The following is a 21,581-nucleotide window of genomic DNA, read 5'->3' as shown; positions in this document are numbered from 1 at the left end:
TACAAATGTCAGTGACTTAAATATAAAACTTGCGCGAAATAAAAATGGCATGTACAATCGCTCAAATTACACATTACACACATATATATGTACATAAAATAGAAATCAGAAGTACAAAAATTATTTTTGATTAATATGGAAGAAGGTGACATTTCTAGAAATCCATAATTGTTATATAGTAAAAAATTAAATGAGATATTGTAATGTGTTGAGTATAGTAGGTGGACGAATATTTATACGGCCGACTGCATAAACGAATACATAGTTCAAGGAAAAAGATGTTTATTCATGTACTTTATTATATTCAAATTCCATATAATGTATCGTACATGTATGTCATACATATGTATTGTAAGTCCATAAAATTATTATTTGTTTATTTCGATAATTTTCTAGTAATATTCTAGTTAGGAAATTCCACTACGTTCTTCATTAACCTTCTCAATCCTCAACCAAATCTTTCCTCTGATTCCTCTAGTTCTAAACACATTAAATTACGTTGCATCACAAGGCTGTCATATTCCAGCAACTTCTAACAAACGTTACTCGTAAATTGTTTATAGATAATAAACCATGGAATACAAATTACTAAATACTCGGAAAATTAAACACTAAAATAAAGTCACCTCATTCGAAATAGGATATTTAATATTTCACGGCGAAAATTTTATACACAATGAATACCATGCAACTGAAATAAGATATAACTTGGAAACGATTGAAGGTAGACAAAAATTTTACTAGACAAAATTAAAAGATTTCATATGGCGCATCGTGATTATTTGGGAAATAACAGCGTTTTAAAGATCTTCATTTTTTAAAATAGAACTATAAATCTTTTTATACACCAATCGATACGTATTTTAATTCTCTATATTAAGGTAGTTACTTGTATAAAAATGTTTAGTTCAAAAGATATCTGAATTTCAATTTCATCAAATTGAATATATGAAGGGTAAAGAAAATATCAATACGAAAGATTTTACGAAACTAAAGTTAAGATATCTTTCAAATTAATCAATCTTTTATTTAACCGCCTTAATACTTTTTTGTACAGAATTCAGAATTCATTGATTGTATGCGTAAGCAATTCATAGTTTCATTTGAAAAAATATGAATAATCTTAAAATATTCAAAACGCCACCACTTTCGGAGTAGACATCTACATTAAATCATACCTATATCATTCGGAATCTTTTAATTTTGCCTAATAAAATTACGTTATCCTCTACCGTTATAGAGCTACAGCTTTCCCCGAGTAAATCAGGCTCCAATCCAATAAAGTCGAAAGATAGATTAAATATAAAGTTCCGATATTTTACAATATCATTTAAATTAACATATCGTACTTTTCATCAACATTTTTAGGTGTAGTTCAATTGTTCTCAACCCTTGTTTTAAACATATTAAATTATATTATACCGGGAGACTGTGTATTTACGCAACTTTTAACGAACGTTCCACTCAAATTGTTTATGAAAACTGGACAACGGACGGGGAAAATCCAATCTGGCGAATTCATTAACAGGTTGTAGGTATCGTTTTAAAGTTTTTGGTTTCACCTATATTGGCAAACCGTTAGTCGTGCATAACACCAAACTCTGTTGCAATATTGAAGTTGTAACGCAACTCCAATATTAGTTTGTGCCCGTAGCCATTTAATAATTACGTAATAAGACGAACTTAATACGAGAAAACATGAACGGCGTATTAACAACGAGGGTTGAATATCATTTTCGTCCGCCATACTTAAGCTGAAATCTTATTACGGTAAAGTCGTGCGAACGACAGTGAGGATGAAATGCGCGTGTAGAATTATCTTGTAACTGTTTTGCGGGTTACGCATGCTTTGTGCTCTGTAATCTCTTTACTCTTTATGTGAAACTGTAGGTGGTGATTAATGTGGAAGGATTATTTAAGTAGAAATTTCTTCGACAAAGGCCCTTTCCCTGACAGGAATCGATAAAAGTTTCATTTATTCTCTTTAATATTTTGGTGATTTTATTATTATACATTTTATTATGATAACATTTTAATTCACTTCTATAAATGGGTATATCAACAATATCAAGATGAAATGTATTAAATATTCATATCTAATTTATAAATTATTTTAATTTTTTATTTCATATTAAATTTTATATTTTTTAATATGTGAATTAATTTTGTTAACATGTGCATATAATACTATTGAATATTAAAAAATAATTGAATGAAGCACTTTCCTATTATCTAGAATGATGCCACTGATATGATATAATGATACTAACGGTGTCACTAAATTTATCAAGTTTATTTCTTCCCAGCACAAGAAATCTCTCCAATACTTCAAGATTAATACTGCAATAAGGGTATACTTAGCAGTTCACCTGTTAATTGAATCTTTCAGAACCTAAATCAGAAACTTCCCTTAGGGAGTTTAATAACTAGAGTATAATAAAGGTGAATTAATTCACTTTAGCTCATGCAAATACGACAATGTATTTCTCATGCAGACAATGATATTCTCTGACGATACCATGTAATCACGCGTTGAAAAATCTACCGAACCTAAATTTATGTAAGAAGATAATCAAATTCAGAATATTATCAATTTGCATAATGATTTAGTTTGATCGTGTTTCACTTACAATTTTACATATAGATACCATCAAAATAAATCTTATGATAATTCGTTCTCAATATATTATGGATATTTCTGCATTTATGTGAAATTGAAATGTGCAAAAATACACAGAATATACTTAATATAAAAAATATCTAAACAAAGTGTTCGTTATAATATTTACGGAGCGGCACGAATTTTGTTTACAATTGTTTAAAAAAATATAAGTTTGCATAGACATTCCCAGATTAGTCGTGAGTAAGTTATCGTGCATATCTTTTTAACATAATATGAAAGACTAAAAAGTCATCCGTCAAGCCTTATATACTGTAGTATAGTAATATTAGACCAAATACATTGACATCGCTTTGCATTCATTATAAGACACGTAAGTGACGAAGAAATTATTCAAAGTATTAAAGAAAACTTAAACGATACCGAAAACGGCGCTGATTTGTGAATCAAAAGCATTCGTAGCAACAGAAAAAAAAACCAGTAGATGGTATGAAATACAGAATAGAAGGAAAGTAATCCCGTAAAAGAGAAGTTTGTAATTTGTCGTTTCAAAGAGACTGGGAAGCTCATTAGAAGATCAAAAAGAAAATGATTGGACGCTTCCAAATTAAAGCAAATATATAAAATATACGTACTTCAAATACAGAACTTTTATCTATCGTTACATCTTTGATCTTATCTCAGGCAATCATATATAGTTGGTAGATATTGATAGTATATATATACATACATACATTTTTATTTACTTTCCTATTTCGAATTTAATTTCCTAATCGAATTTACTTTCAATACGAAAAATTGATTGCATACATACAATTGCTCGTAAAAGTTGTATACTTTTTATGAACATAATAAATATGTATGTAACCCAAAATATTTTTTAATTTTATTAGTGTTGTAATGACACTCAACTTGTTGTTCATAATTACTGCAACTAGTAAAAATGTTAACGATTCTGAAAATATATACACAAGTTGCAAGATGTTTAATCCATACATGTTTTGCAGAGATCGCAGAAGTGTCAAAACAGGCAGTCATCCAGTGATATCAATGTTCAGTGGGACCATTTCTAATGTTACATGTTTAAGTTGACGACTATTCATACTGTATATCTATTAAGTTTTTATTAAATATAAGTTTACAGTAAATATCTTACAATTTTTGTATCGTCAGATTGGGTTTACATTTTGCCAACATAATCATAACAATCGCATTTCGTTACAATGTTAATACAATTTCAAAATATTTTATGTAACATGCACAATATAGACATAAGAATTTCCCATGGCAAGTGTACGAATTCTTTTTCGAACCACTGTATGTTCATTATATTACGTTTGCGTTTGCACAAAGTTCTACAGCACTTCTATAATATTTTTCTTAAAGTTTCAAGAATTTTTCCAAAAAGAAATATATTGAATCATGCATTTATAGACAATAAGAAAAGGAAGATAGTTGTCCATATCTTAGCTTCAGATAGACTTATTACATGTAGACTGATAGACCAATATTTCGGTCTTTTTCCGCCATTCAAGCTGCACGTCTAACTTACTTGCGACCGGTGAACGCAGGACATCCGGCAGATATGAAGTTTGTCATGGACACTCGTGCTGCGATATTATTCTTCGTCGATAGAACTCGCCAGAGTCCATTCGTGATATTTTCAAGGGGAAATGCGGTGGCGGAAGTGTCGCTCGTGAAACATGGACACTTTATTCCACAACTTCGAGACGTTGAACGAGGAAAATATTCGAGTCGTCGTTGAATTTAGAAATAAGAGTGAAGGAATGAAATATACAAATCTTTGGTGAATTTAGAAACAAGTTTCAAGGAGGAAGACAATTTAAATCTTCACTAAATTTGAAAATCGAGAACGAAAAGATTATTTGATCCGTTGTTGAGTTTGGAAATGAAGTTAGACATTGAATTGCCATTGGATTTAAAGAGAAAGTTAAATGCAGAAGATACACGAATTTTGAAAGTCGAAATTTGGACGAAAGATACGTTCGTCGCTAAATTTGATGATGAAGTTAAATAAAAAAATAGTTGAATCATCCCTGAATTTAAATATAGGGATGAAAGACAAAAATATTTGAATCATCGTTGAATTTGAAAATATGTGAGGATGAAAAATGAAAAAATTCGAGTCATCTAAATTGCTAGATTTGGACAAATACTAGTTAAATCTTTCCGCGTTATTAAGAGGGACGCAATCACGTCTGCTTCAAAAGCTGAAATTTCTTTTTTTAGATTTTTTTCTCAAAGATTGATATGTATGGAATATTGTTGTAAAGGGTATTTTCAAATTCTAAAAAATGGCGAGATTACAACACTGAATACGAGTGTATTGTTTTATTTTAGAGAAAGATTAACTTGAAACTTTAAGCACATTTTTCTCACAACCATGTTTTTCAATCTTGCACCCAGTGGATCTCTGAAACCCTTGATTCGATTAACTTGACATTTTTACACATTATTTTACGTTACATTATATACAACGTAGTGTAAGATTTGTTTGATATCTTAATCTTTTGAATTTTTATAAATGTTTAAAGCTAACTTTTTTCAGCGAAAAATAAAATTTTGTTCTTAACGAACCGCTATTTTCTTATTTTCCAAAATTATGGAAAAATTGTACGTTACATTGAAAATAATATATTTTTTATAAGTTTGCACAAAAATCTTTTACTTTTTACAATCCATATTTGCCGCTGGTTACAAACAAACAAGGTACCGTTGGATATAGAGTCAGTTAACGTTACACCACTCCGTCATATTGTAAAATACTCTGTAAAGTTTCTTATAAAAATCTTGATCCTTTAACAAATACTTGTAGACGAAAAAAGATTACTATTTTTTTAGGCCTCCAGGTTTACATACTCCTTTTAAATGAGGAAATTGAATTGATAATAAATTTGAAAGCAAGAAATGAAAATATTTAAATAGATGTAGAATTCGAAAGTTGGAGAAAGAGAATATCTGTATCAGGAACTAAATAGGAACAAAACAATGTTTGAAATTTGAAATGGTTCTAAATTAGGAGATATGATTGAATGGCGAAAATATTAGAATTGTCGCTTTAAAGATGAAGTTAAAGAAAGTAAATGTTTTACTCGTCTCTAAATTTAGAAGTAAAAATTAATAATGGGAATGTATGAATGGCCATCGAATTTCAAAGTACGAAAAATTCAAATATTTGAATCATCGTTGAATTTAGAAGTAAGGGCGAAGAATTTAAATATTTGAATCGATATCAAAGAGTGACCTAAAAATGTGAGAAGTCTTCGCTCGTTTCTGCTTTCACCATTTTGAAACTAAATTTTGTGCCAAAAGCTACCTTATGGCGAGACATCAGGCACCACAAATTTTCAAGTTGAATTAGTTTTAAAATTGATTAGTGTTTAAGTTATAGGACGTCCAAAATGTAGAAATTCATTAATGCTCATACATACGATGTACAGATTCTTATGTCAGTTTGATTACTTAAAATATTGTTCCTAGAGATTTTTCCAACTGTTAACAGTGCATTTGAACTTACATTTTCAAAATTCACAATGGCCGATTCAATATGGTGAACGATATTATAGGAAATATGAATATATTGTACTATTGTACACGTTGCAATGTGTATGTCGTTTGTTGATTGTCATCGAAACCATGGAGATACATATAAAGATAGAGCACGCAAGTATATGTTACCATGTAGGTGAATGCGATATGGGAATAAAAAAAGAACGCTGCATAGAGGCGTCTTTTCTATCCTTGTTTAATGAGAAATACACACTCACGTCGCTCATTGATCGTTGTTACACTACATACTTACTATACGAATGCGAGCGCGTTGTTAGACAAGAACACAAGTGATCTCTGTGCAGCGTTTTCTTTTTATTCTTATATTATTTTCTTAGCTCGCTCACGTGCTCTATTTTTGTATGTCTATGGCGAAAACGTATATCTTGACCCACGGTGCGAGCGCCGGCCTCTACAGCGTATTGGTTGGCGACAGCAAATCTTCCAGACAAGAGAAGGTCCGGAGAGGTAACGAGTGGAGCAAAAAAGAATTCTGCGATATTCTGTGGACAATTCGCTTGGCGACGCATTTAGCAATTCCATAATAAAATTGCATTTTATACTTTCTCACAATATATTTAAAAGACACCTACTACAACGATATTTATTTTTCCTGGTTCTGATCCATGGAGATAATGATGGATACATTACGATATTAGGATTCAAAATATGAATACCATATTTCATTTCCCGAAGGATTCATGACAACTGTCATGATTTGTACGCGAAGTGACTGTAACAGCTAACAGTTCACACATCACTTCCCTATATGCAGTAGTATGTACTCTCCGATTGATTCTTGTCGGTTTTAATCATATCGGCAAGTATGAAAATGTGCTGATGACTTCCACTATAATAAAAAAATTATTATTCAATAAAATAAATTATTATTAAAGCAATGGATATTACTTATTAATATTAATATTATTAATAATACCATAGTAATATTGAGTACAAAATTTACTTTATACATTTTTACTTTACAAATAATTAAATGAAAGTATTATGAAAATTAGAACATTTTTTGACATATGGATTGCTACAGTGAATCCGCCGTTGCACATTTTGAAAATATAAGCCTAAATTCGTTGTTAGTCATGATCTAGTTGCTGTAGCATACAGACATGTGCTCTGCGAGTTTATAAATAACGCATATATGTATATTAGCATTAGATAAGGACAACTGCAACTGTATTGGGAATCGAAAATTAAATAAGACAATGCATTGAGTTATTCGATGAGATGTAGCGATTTTTCTCTTTAATCGATCATATCTGGCTCGAAGATGGCTTTAAACGAAGATGACTTGAACAATCAAGATATTCTCTAATCTTTCAGCCAAGCGGCATGCCACCTCCGTAGTACAAAGATGACTGAATTAAAGAACTGTTTAAGAATAAATAAAAAAAAGTCCTGAACGCACAGGAAGATATGGAGGGTCCAGAGATGACCTTGCAATGGATGCGATAACAATTCCCAATAAATTTGCATTATTAGACACATCAGGTCATTGACGTACAAATGATGATGAAGACTCTAAACAATGTGATCAACAAAGATGATTTCAAGTAGAAGGTAAATAATGATCAGGTCAAGATAATATCAGTCAACTCTGATCCATGTCGAAAAATAACAAAACTTCTAAAAATTCAGAATGCAAACTTTTACGCATTTCCACTAAAACAGGAGAGGTCCTTTCGTACAGTTTTAATCAATTTACAACATTCAGCAAACGTGAAAGAACTAAAGGAAGAATTACTGTGGCATAGATTCGAAGCAATTAATATTAGCAATATAGAAAAGAGAATTACACAAAATACTTTGTCCTTGTTTTTTATAGATCTGAATCAGGAGCCAAATAACGAAACTGATTATGACATTGACCGACTTATGAACTCCATGGCTAATATCGAATCACTGCATAAAAATAATTCAGTGATGTTAAGAATATAGGTATACTCAGAGATACTGTAATCATCAATTTCTCTGTAAAATGCACAACCATATACTCAAAAACTGAATACACAAAACCAGGAGATACTTCTACAAAACGTATTCGTTGCGGAAGTGACAATTTGGTAAATTGCAAAGGCTGCTCAGCATACAAATAATTTCACAGAAAAATGTTCCTTAAAATCGGATACAATGAAATACAACTTAATCTCAGGTTTTGTCCCTCCTTTTGCTTCCTACTCACAGGTAGCTCTAGGAAATATAAACAGTACATTTTTACATGATGGTACTAGTAATATTTATATACAACTAATGTGCAAACTACAAGAAACTTCAACAGACTAGAGATTACGTTAACGGATTAGCTCAGCATAAAACTCTAACCGACTAGTTTTACTTCACGGAATTCGATAATGTTGAACTTTTAACATATCACATTAATATGAACACTTAATGTTTCAATAATGACATTAGTATCTTTAAAATCAAACGAAGATACAGTTGTTGCAATGTTGAGATCCGTTTTTGTATTCCTAAACTAGAGTAAACGACTAAAAAAAAAAAAGTCGAAGAAAACAAAATTACGGAAGTTATGGAAAAATAGTAGATATCTTGAAGACAAGTAGAAACAGAATAGGACAATCAAAAAACTCAAAAGATTTCTCCAAAATTTAAAAAATGATTATTCCCAAAGATGCTCGGAGAATCTATCTTCTACATCTGATGCAAATTACTCTCTTTGGAGAGTTGCCAAAACAGTCATTCGATCTCAGCAGATAATCCATCCTGTTCGTTCTCCACATGGTGGTTGGGCAATGAGTCCCACAGACGAGAACAACCTATTCGCTTTTTACCTAGCTATTGTATCCAAACCATTTCCTCCCAAATCCATTTCTCGTGAAACCAAAACATTTACATATTTCCAATCGCCATGTCAAACCTCTTCTATTAAACTATTTTTCCTCCAAGAAATCAAAGCAACGATTGACAAAAACCTAAATCGGAAAGAGGTTTCAGGGCGCGATTTGGTAAGTGATGAAGTGATCAAAGAGTTACCAAAGAAAGGGTTACTTGTTACATGCATATTTAAAGCTATTCTTCGTCTTGGATTATCCGTTCTTACGCAAACTGACAATTACCACAGACCAGGAAAATGTGTACTTCAAGGAAATGGAATCATACTAATCAATTAACCTATTGCCAATTCTATCTAACCTTCTTCTTGCAGAAATGTTAAACAAACGCTTACATACTTTACTGGAAGAAGCAATGATGACTCACCATCAGTTCGGATTTTGGAAATGACATTCAACAACAGAATAAGTACATCGAATTACAACTAATATTTAGTCGGAAATTGGAGAAGAAAGAATATCGTGCGGCAGTATTTCTGAACATTAAACAATTGTTCGACAAGGTATAACATGCTGGATTATTATACAAGCTCAAAAAGATGCCTCGTTGCCTTACTATTTAATCATGCATTCCTACTTAAACAATAGACAATTTAAGACTTCCCTATTGACACTAGTGCATCACAGGACAATGTCCTTGGATCATTCTTATACTTACTATAACTATATATAACTATATATCCACTACACCAACACTATCACAGCCACATGTATTGGTGACAAATAAAGATATATGATAATGGAGATGATGAAAAAAAAAATGATAATAAATTTCATGAAAATCCTAAGTACCTTTTACAGCTCTTCAAAAAGCATCTAAACAATATCGAGAAGTGGTTCCATAAATGGCGCATCAAATGGAAGCAAATTTACGGATATTACTTTCACCTTATGTAAACGCGCGTGTCTACCGGTAACATTGAATAACACAGAAATCCCTGCTAAACACGCGATAAAGTACCTGGGAATGCCACTACACAGAAGATTAACTTGGAAATAGCATATCAAGACCAAAAGCACCTTCTCGAAAGGAAGAGTGAGACAGTTCTATGGCCCCTGCGTAAGCGATCAAAGTGATCCCTAGAAAGCATCTCATCTTATATAAAGTCACTCTAAGATGTGTATGGATCTATGGGACTCAATTGTAGAGCACAGTCAGCAATTTTAACATTGTTCGTCTAGCGATCTCAACCAAAAGCATTAAGGTTTATCAGTAATACCCTTTGATACGTAATCAATGAAACTATATTACAGAGACTTAAAAATACCTACAGTTAAAGAAGAAATATCGAAATTCAATAACGTTTATTGGTCAACGCAGGCTTAACCAATTATAACAATTTTCTAGTCCCAGTTTCTTAATAGAGCAAAATCGAAGACTAGAAAAACGCTATACATTGTATCTACACAAAAAATTAAACTAGCAAAAGATCCTATATCTACTAAAGATACTAAGATATATATTAAAATGAAGTAGCTTCATTTTGAGATTACACCTTATGCTATAGTAACACGATATCATAATTACTAAAAATTATCTGTGAGAATTGACTGTAATACCTTTCTTATTTAGAAAGGAAATTTGTTGTTAACTGTTGGCAAAACCACTGCCAACAATTTCTAAAGTTGTTAAACTGACCTTAAAGTTCGTGCATCGAAGCGTATGATCTAAGTTAATGAATCTTCACATTTTTGACCACCTATATGTCAGAAACTAATTGTCAGCTCAACCTGAAAATTAGTGGTGATTGATGTCTCATCATAAGGTATTATTTGGCACAAAATTCAGTTGCAAAATCGTGGAACTAAAAACAGGCGATTTGTCACTCTTTAGAAATAAAGATAGAAAATTAAAATATTTAAATTGACGTTGTATTTGGAAATAGAACCGAAAAGGATGGGAATTTTAATATGCAAAGAAAAATGGAAAAAGAAAATATTTAAATCTTCGCTAAATTTAAAAACCAATTTTGATTAAAAAAAAAAAAAAAAACATTCTAATACCTTCAAATTAAGAAAAGATTGTATTAATCTAAAGTTTAAAGATAGGATAGTACGGATAAACAGAAAATGGTGAAGAAGGGATGTGGTACGAGGAATTGGAAGTTAGAGTTACTTCTTTATAGTGTTGGTTCCTTAATTTATGGCGGATGTTTGCTGGTGTTACGGAAGTAAGAAAATGGTTAGGTTGAGAAATTAACGGGATGATTCAGATCAGGAAGTTTAGGAAGGACGGACTTAGAAAGATAGAAGAGATCACGATGTTGGAAACGCAAATAAGTCACATGTTAGATGAAATTAAGATATATTCTATGAAAAAATAAAAAAACAAAGATAAAAAATTGTAAATTTATCGAATTGATAAGCAAGGGTTCAAAAAGTAACAGAATTTAAAAAAATAGAAAGTTAAATGTTTAGATAAATGAAGAAATAGAATTTCATAATTATGTAAATAATAAATGAAAAATTAGGAAAATATTCAGAATTATCAAAATCAACTTACATTAAACGCTGTGCGTTTATAATGAAATCCCAGAGTGAATCCTAAAAATAAAAATATGAAACATTAAAAACTTAGAAAATTATATGATTAAAATCTTGAAAAATAGGAAACTGAGAAAATTATGTAAAGTTAAATATATTTTTCTCTGATAGTTTGCAGTTGCATGAATTACAATAGATATGTATAGATTATTCAGTTAAAATCACAGGTCGAGTTTAAAAATTTTTAAAAAGGTTGTTCTGTTCCACAAATTTTAGCAATTACGATATTTTATTAATTTTAGTTAAATTATGCAAAAGAGAAACTAAGATTAGAGTATGATCTGGCAAAGTGCTTAATCGGAAATAAGAGAATTTAGGTCATCAAAAACGTAAAAATGGAACATACAATTAGAGAGAAAGAAATTTAAAATTCCACAGGAAATTAAGATTAAACTAGCTGAAACTGAAGCAGTAAGATAATACAAAATTTGGAAGTTGCTTAAAAACAAATTAAAAAATTGAGAACATATCAAATGCATAAGAGAGATCTTTTTAGTTTTACACCAAAGACGTATTCGCCCTCAAATAATATAGAATATAATATAGAAATAACCGTACGATGGAAAACAAAGATTCAGATACTGATCAGCAAAATATAAACGAAAAAAATATTGACATAGAACGTGATTTCCAGCCGATAAGTGATGCAACGATCAGCACCTTGAACCGTGACAATGAACCAGTCATATGGTCTCTTGGCAGTGACACAGTACGTTACGCTTGTTAAGTTACGCTTAATTAATGCCGCACGTCGCGCTGTTATTTATCTATCCATAGATCAGTGATTCCGCATGTATTGTCGAGGCCAAGCAAATAGCATTCAGCGCACGGAAAAATTATAACCGTGTCATGTTTCTGTGCAAACAAATATAGTTAAGATGAAGATAAATTACATTTATCAAGAAGTGTAGTTTTCTAAGTCTTAAAATAATTAAGGATTTATTTTAAAAAATTTGGTTAGTAATAACAATTACGAAATAAGCAAGAATTAAGAAATTGAAGACAAATATATACTTATAAATCCTTAACGTTACGTTTTATTAATTATTATTTTGATTTGTATCTTTTCCTACTAATTTGTAGATTTATTTTTTTAACAAATCAGAAAGTAGCAAAATGAAAACAAATATAAGAATAAATATAGTGTCTAAAAACAGAATAGTTACATAATATTGTTTGTTATTAATCTATTGGCATATTTGATTATCGATTATTGAGAGTAATTGAATTGAGTTTGCGTAAGTCAGCGCGTTGCTGCAATAGCAAGGATGTGATCATTGAAAAGCGAAAACAGAATGATTTGAGATTTCGAAGATAAATTACCGATAGAAAAAAAAGTATATATATGTACATATACATATATGTTTATGTACTATATGTTATGTTATGTTATGTGTATTGTAACAGTTTATATCTTAATTCCAAGAAGAAATATTCTTACGCAAATGAATTTGTGATTCCACTTAATAGAATACTACTATGGAATATAAATATATACTTCTAAACGTAAGTATAATATGTTATTTATAACGTTTATATAATTACAAGATTGTGCATAAATAATTTCGATTTTAAAAAATTGAGCACGATCAAGGATTTGTCCGAAAAATTTGAATTAAAAGTGCAGATATGTCTTATATATTTATAGCATCAGATACATGGAACACATAATAAACATAACTACATAAAAATTACAAACACATTTTCCTATTTTTATATTTCTTTTCACTTTTTTGACCTTAATCATTTAATACATAACAGTAAATTATCTTCAATCCATAAATTGTAAACTTTCTTTGATTTCCGACATAATTTTACAAAGTTTAATTGTTTCTCAGAGAATGAAGACATATTTCCAGAATATTGTATATCCAACCGCATATATCGCTTTTTATCGTATATTCAACTGCATATATCTTTTATATTTAACAACATTCTCGTTTAGATTTTATGGTTGATGATATGAAATTTATGTTTTATCCTTAAAATTCCAAAATGGCTACAATAAAACAGCCAATGTTTAATAATGATTAGTTTAATATCTATATTATTTTAATTTTTCCCAATCTTTTTCATTTTTCTACTTTTCAGTAATAATTAACATAAGATCTAAACTAAAAAGTGTCATTTAATTAGTAAGAAAACCAAAGATTTTCAGATATTATTTTAGTTATAACAAATGAAATATTTAATTTCTCCATCTTCGTCTTATTCTGTATTTCATGTCGCATCAAGTACGAGCTCATTGTCGGCAATATTGGTTTTAAATGGCTTACATTTTGTAGTGTATATGCTTGTTTCCTTAATGTAGTTTATTGTATTCCTTATGTGATCCTGTGATGTTATAATTGTGCGCATTAATCACCAATTTTCACCTGTTTGTGAATAATTTTATATATCGCTTGCGACTAAAAATTTTTTCTATTATATATGATATTTATATTTGAACTTGGTTAATTTGAAATTTGTTAAATATCAGATATTTCATATGTTACATAACTAGACTTTAGATGTTTATTCAAATTTATATCTTTGCGAATATAATAAACTAAAGAATTAATTCTAGACGGGAAACTGTATTTTCTACTATTATATACTGTATTGTCTACTAGTATTATAAATAATCATGTGTTATATTATAATAACACAATCGTATTATATTATAATATCATAAGCAAATATGTTAGATGTTCTATATATTTTTGCATACTATGTGCATTCTACGCATTTCTCTTCATTTTCTTCATTCTACACAATTTACTTCAAATTCTTACTTCTTTACTTCTAATTCTTTACTTCTAATTCTTTAACATTATCACATCTTTCACCTGTAACATTTCGGAATTTCAATTCGGAAGAAAACCTTTACTCGACAAAAAATCGTCGTACTGATAGGAATCTTTCAATTTGTGCGATTTCGTGACGTAAGGCTCCATGGGAACGGGCCAGAACTTCGGTAGCCAGCAATTAAATCTTTCTGAGACCGAAATTAACGACCGCGAGGCAGAAAGTGGCGCTGGTTCGCCCATTGGTAGATGGGAAAAAGTCACCATTACGGTTTCGTGTTAAATGAGCTGAGAATAAACGGTTAATTAGACTTCGATTAATTCTTCGCTCGCTGGTTTACAAAGTTCTGCCAGGCAGGTTACTTAATCACGTCACGTTACGTGAATAAAGCGCGTTTTACGTGGAATTATGATGAGAATCTGACTTTGTTGAAACAATGATGAGCGAGGAAAAATTCCAGCACGTGGGATGGTGAATAATTGTTGTATCTTTAGTGGAAAATCCGACGGAGTGGTGAGAAGTAAACAAGAAAAATATGAGTAATAGGAAGTGAAAAGCAGACTAAAAAAATTGTGATAAAATGTCACATTGGCAAATACATTGTCAGGTTTTTGTAATACTATCTAAACATTTCATTGTAAAAATATATCTTTCGTTACTCTACTAAAGTATGACATAATTTAAGGTGTAATAACAATCAAGATTATACCAATTCGATGTCACATAAGTATTTAAATTTATCTTTGTCAATGCTTAACTTGTTCATTTTTTTAATTTTTACGTATTTTAATGCGTAATTAGTTTTTGTACTGATTAGTTTAATATAATCAGAAAATAATTAATTATTATTAACTATATATACATGTATGTATAATATTTTATGTATTTATATCTTAATTATTAAAACTTAATAGACATTGAAAGATAATGGACATTAAACGATAAAAAGTGAGCCATATTTTATAATAATTAAAGTAATATTTCCAAACAAAACTGTATGTTTTTTTATATACCGTGCCTTCTTTTATCCCCCATAAAATATTTTTGAATAAAATGTAAGTGCAAAATATTTCATTTCAAAATATTTTAATTTAGTTTTGTAATATAATTTATATGCTATGTTATCTCATGAAATTTGTATTTGCCTTTCAGCATTATAAAACTATTTCATTTGATTTAATTGGATCATCTTCTACAAAATATTTAACTAAACAATAATAAAGTATCTAAACATACATATATTGTCAATGTTTATAATTACTATATGTATCATAAAATTTCAGAATTTAAAGAAGCATAGAATTCTGTTACTTTAGAGAATTCTTTTATAAAAAGGTAAAAGGTTTTGTAAAAATAGTTTCAAAGTTCTGAAAACATTAATAGGAGATTTGGCATAGCCAAAATTGCGAAAATCATTCCAAATTTTTGATCGGCAGTACGTTTCCCAATTAAAATAAATGGGTATTAAATGAGGAGTAAAAGTATTCTCTCTCTCTCTCTTTTTCTCACTGGTAAGCTAACGTTTATTAAAGCACATAAACCAATTGGACTCGAGAGTTGAGTAGAAATGAAAATTCGTGGAAGAGCTGGGTGTTGTCTATTTTCTCGGCCGATGCAATCGACAATTTCGTAATTGAAGGCTACCACGACACTCACTTTTAGAATGTCCCAGAGTTTCCGCAAATAATGCAGCTTGCTGCAACGTGTGATTGCAACATTGACCTTCGATCAGCCGTATCCACAAACAAGGCTGAGGAAGCTTTCAAATGATATGCCAATTCTTAAACTGCTAACAAATTCTGCCTCTCATGCTTTCGCGTGCAAGGCAGCTGTTCAGCCTAGCTTGCAAACGTAAATTTTGCTATTTGCAAAATTTAGAATTGAAATTAGTTTCTATCGTAATAGCTTATATGGAAATCGCAATGTGAAAATCTTAAAATTTCAAGAGTTGAAAAATTCGAAACTTGAAAAATTAAATGTGCGGGGATTTAAGCGTTGAAAAATTCAGAGATTGGAAATTTCGAGAGTTAAGGTATTTACAGTTTGAAAAGCTAGGATTTGGAAATTTCGAGAACGACAGTTTGCGGAAAAAAAACAGAAATAGCAAAGCTGCGATCTTTAGAACGTTTTACGACCAAAATGAGGAGAACAATGTAATTCGCACAAATTTCAAATATCGACGTTTCCAATATTCAAAATTAGAGATTCTAAAATAGAGAAGCAAATAAATGTTGAAACTGTTTACGAAACTGTTAGATACACTGTTTCACTTGCGAATCTTCCGACTACAATCAACGACAAACTTGCGACGATCGAGTTGAAATCTATCAATTTTTAGCGCGACTCTACTCGAATGCAGCTGTTTGGAAACGACTGTCGTCAGTCGAAACGTTTCGCTGATTGGAAAACTTATGAACTCGAAACAGTAAAACTTTTTCAACTACTGCTCGCTCGATGCTCGTCATTAGACGATGTCTGTGATAAACAATCGTAAAAGTTCCTTCTCGTCGTACCATGCATTTCTAACAATCAGTAACCCCGACAAACATTCATGTTTCCGCGTTGATCAACAAAATTGTTACGTTTTGGTGTGGTTCAAGGTCTCTCTTCTTTCCTGTTTCACAGAATTGCTTGAGAATTTATCATTGATGGTACAAGAAATAAGAAATTTATGACGCAGAAGTTTATTTCTTAGATTATTGTTCATCATTGTTTGAGCAGTAGATGATTGTTTACGTTTGTAGCTAGTTCGATATATTTGTTTTAGTTTTAATTGCATTTTTAATTTCATTCCTATTCTTAATAGGTATTTTTTGCTAATTTTTCTAACAATTTATTAATTCCGAATGAAATGGATTTGATCTGTTACTTGGTTTTAACATTTAATTTGAAAATGTTGAATATTTTCTTTATACAAGTAATTTATTGTTTATTATAATTTAGTGTTTATTATATATTTATACAAATCGTTTAATATCTTCTTTATAAAAATTATAAAAAGCGCTTTTTTCATTTATAGATGAAATAATGTTCCTTGATAATATAAAAATTTAGGAAGGTGGTAAAGGAGTAACTTTAGATATAAGTAATTAGAATGAAAAGCAAAAGCTTCGATTCATCTGGAATTTTAAATGCTCTAAAACTATAAGTTGGTTTATAAAATAAAATTTTATGACAAAAATAATATAGAATAAGATTTTATGATAAAAATAATGTTCAATCGAACGATATTTCAACAATAAAGAATGAAACATTTCGCACTATTCCAATTAAAGAAATGTCAAAGTCATTACTTTTTATTTAAGCTTTTCCTCGTTAATTTGTACAAAATTATAAAATAAAATTTCATAACAATAATGGTAATGTCCAACGTACGTGTACGCTGAACAAGGTTCTAGCAATAAAGAGCAGAAAAATACGTCATAATTGGTTACAAAATATTAAGAAGAATACAAATTAATAAAACTTCACTATGTATATATTTCAATATACTAAATCACCATTCCTTATTTGAATTCTCCGCCTACAATTTTCCATAAGAAAATATGTAATGAAATTTCATAATATTGGTAGTAGTATTCAGTACACATTGAACGAAATTTTGTTAATAAATAATAATAAACAATAAATTTTAATAATAAAGAGCAAAAGATGTTATAAAAGTCCAATTAAGAAGATACTATTAAGAAACTGTGTATCAGAAATACTAGGTACATAATTGATGAAATATTGCTATATATCTTTCAAAATATCAAATTACTGTATTTTTCTTAAAGTAAAGCGTTCTCCAAGATATACCTTATAGACATATCTGTCACAGATTTTCCCATTGCTCCTTTCGTTTAATCCATTACCGTTTCAGTTACACTGGTTGGAAATATGTTTAGTTTCTCGAGATTTCAATTACCAATCACTGCGAGCTGTAGAAAGGACGTCATATTTTTCAATTAAATCTTCGTTGACGTTCCGCGACTAATCCTCTTCAATCAAAGTTAGTCAACGTTAGAAAAATAATTTTCTCTTAGGAAATACATCTGATACGTTTATAATCAATCATTTCTGGGACTTTTATTGCGTTTAGGTAGTTAATAAAAGAATATTTTGATATTGTGAAATTAATTCTATCTTTAATATTAAGAAGTTATATATAAACAAACGAATTGTGAGGAGAGGACAACTTTAATATTTTTCATGATTAATTATCGTATCTATAAATTAGTTATATAATTAGAAAGTAATAATGTAAAGATATCAAAAAGATATAAAAAAAAGTACTTATATGAAACTTTAATCGACTGTATATTCTAACGTAGCAGATATCAAATAAAATCACAAATAATTCCCGGCACCGCTGACTCGATTTTAATTTTATCCTTCCACGATCATAAAAACACAAGCTTATGTTTCTTTCGATGACGTTTTTCCATATTTTTGCATGCGACTCGTTAATCAACGAGAGCCGGTAACGAACTTCATTACGTTGGATTAATCCGCTTCGTTCCAAAGCAACAGGATTGTGCAAGTTTGTTGACTTTTCAGCAGAAGCGGGTAGGCGAAAGAGGTAATTTTCCTGAGTGGCCGCGTCGCTATTGGATTCACTTCGACCAACTTCGAAAGAAGAAAAGGAATGCATACGCGCTTTTTCGGGAAAAGAAACTGATATTTTATTTATTCAGCTAGGACGTTTGATTGCATCAAAGATGAAAGTTTCGCGAAGTTTAATGCAACGCTGCGAATTCCATTCTCCCTCGAGTTGCATTCGCACAACACAGCAACTTCTTCGAGACGTTGATTAAAATCATTTTGCTTTCTCCCTGTCTTCGCCTTGTGGAAAATGTGTTCGATGATGCTTTTTTCCTTGGTTTATGAATATTTTTGACAGGTTTTATCAATACTTTTAAAAAGGAATTTTTCTTTCTTTTTATCATTTTATGAATATTTCGGATAATTAATAATTTCTGTTATATATATTTTTGACAGCAAAGAGTTCCTGTTTTTTTATTAATATTTTGGAAATGCCAGAGTTCTTTTATTCTATATATTTTTAATAATGTTAACAATTTTCTTGGTTTGTTCATATTTCTAAGGAAGGAGCAGAAATTAGTTTTTCCCTTCTTCTCGCGAGGTAAATATAAATAACGATAGCTGAAATTCTTTCTTTCTCGTGAATATTTTAGCTCGAAAATTTCTTCTTCTCTTTCGTTCTGAGCATAAATGATGATGACAAAAGTTCTTCCCTTTTTATGAGTAAATATTTTTAGTGATGTTGGAAATTCTCTTTAAATATTTCTGATAACATTGTTATATATACAATATTTCTTTTTGCATATATATTAAAATAGTTGAAACTTTTCTTTTCCTGAAAGTACCTACTTAAAACGAGTCTGTCAATTTTTTGTTACGGATACATCTGACAATGTTATGTCTTACGTGCATTTTTTAATGATCTTGAAACCTTCTTGTTTTATAGTTAAATATAATTAGAGATGATGAAAATTTATTTCAATGAATTTAAGAACACCTGCAACATCAATTTTCGTGCACTGAATCATACTCTTTTGTCTTGTATTCAACATATGTACGTTGCTTTCTTGCCACTTGTTCTCAGACATTGATTTATTTATTCTGTTTCTACAAAGCAAACTCTTATATAGTTTGTTGGGTTTAAAGCAGGAGTGTTTGCCCTTCATTCTTAATACAGCTTTAAAGCTCCTACATGAATATATTGCAGACAATTATCTGCTAAATTTTCTGTCCAAATAATCATGTAAACGTAAATTTCGCAGATTTATAAAACAATAGTACATATATGTATATAATTTATACACACGTGTACCATGATTGTATCAATTTAGATAAAAGAACGCTTTTATGTCTTTTACAACTATTAGTTTCCTTATGTATATCAGAAATCCGTACTACACTGTAAAAGAAATTATACGAATAATAAATATATAGTATAGAAATGTATTTATTTCCAGTGCGTTATATCAAATTTAATCATCTTTGACTGATGAGTATTGTTCGCAATTTTTTATCGTGTCACTGGGAATTTCATAGTAAATAAATTCTCTTGTATCCGCAGGTACATATTTTGCAATCGTAGTCTGTCGAAATTCATTCGATATTTTTCTACTCATGACATTAAAATATTCTGATCTGCCGTGACATTACAAAATACTGTAAAAATGACAAATTATAAAATCGGAAGCAAAATAAATGTTAACTTTCATCACGAGTGAAAGAAGATTATTTATTCGCATATACCACCATAGCACATTAAGTATAATTACTTGTTTATAGCATATTTCCATACATATCACTTTTTGGTTATTCTAATGGAAGCTACGGATTTGTTTATATTCTTATTATACCTATCTACATAAAAGTCTATAACGATTGTCATGTTTACCTCGAAACTGATATTTAAATATTAAATATTAAATATCAAATGTTTAAGTAATCTTAAAAAACTATAAATATAATAGATGTCAATATAAACATACATATAGATATACAATTGTGTGTGGAATATCATTTAGTTTGATATTTTATACAAGGAAAGTAACTAACGTATTAAAACTTTCGCTAGGAGATACGTGTATAGTAGAGCATCACTTATCCGAACTAATAGGGAGATAAAACTGCTCGACTAATGGAATTTTCAGATAATAGAAACAATCACTTGTTTAATATGAAATTTCATTTATCCAAATACAGATTAGTTGACAGTCTCTTTATATATTTATGGATCCCATAGCTTTTTCGCCGCTCAGTCACATAATTCTTTCAACATAAATAACCGCATATAGTTACTTTCTTCACTTTGAAACATCTAAACCCTTTTTCAAAAGCGACAAATGTGTCGGCATGAGAAGACACCTTCATTTCTGTTTTCATTTTTATGAAGTCGTCATTATTATCGTCTTTATTGCAACGAAACCATTTCATTATATCAGTATAGAGAGTTTTTCTACTGTTACCAGCATCACCAGAGTCTACGTGCTTTAGATAATTTACAACATCATGTTGTCTTTTAATGTCTATGATTGTAATTTTTTATTAATTCTGTTGCACTTTCGTTACTTTCGAATTTTTCATTTATATTATATTTTTCTTTTTTTTTTTCTCTGATAGTTAAAACGCTATTAATTTCATATTAAATTCTGATAATCAGAATTTACTCAGTGGAA

The 21,581-nt window shown here is 30.0% G+C and overlaps 1 protein-coding gene across 2 annotated transcripts in view; it reads right to left on the bottom strand.

Annotated features, from left to right (window-relative positions):
• LOC132914033 (octopamine receptor beta-2R-like) overlaps positions 1-21,581 on the bottom strand; it is a 176,829-nt gene that overhangs the window by 54,713 nt on the left and 100,535 nt on the right. For both annotated transcript variants that reach the window (XM_060972801.1, XM_060972802.1), the window contains one exon: positions 11,561-11,601. The gene's annotated coding sequence lies outside the window, so the exon portion shown is untranslated. The remainder of the gene's footprint in view (positions 1-11,560; positions 11,602-21,581) is intronic.

This window comes from Bombus pascuorum, chromosome 14 (genome assembly GCF_905332965.1).
Source record: "Bombus pascuorum chromosome 14, iyBomPasc1.1, whole genome shotgun sequence".
NCBI classification, from domain to species: Eukaryota; Metazoa; Arthropoda; class Insecta; order Hymenoptera; family Apidae; genus Bombus; species Bombus pascuorum.
The sequence above is the reverse complement of the archived record's forward strand: the minus strand, read 5'-3'. Positions and strand labels throughout refer to the sequence as shown.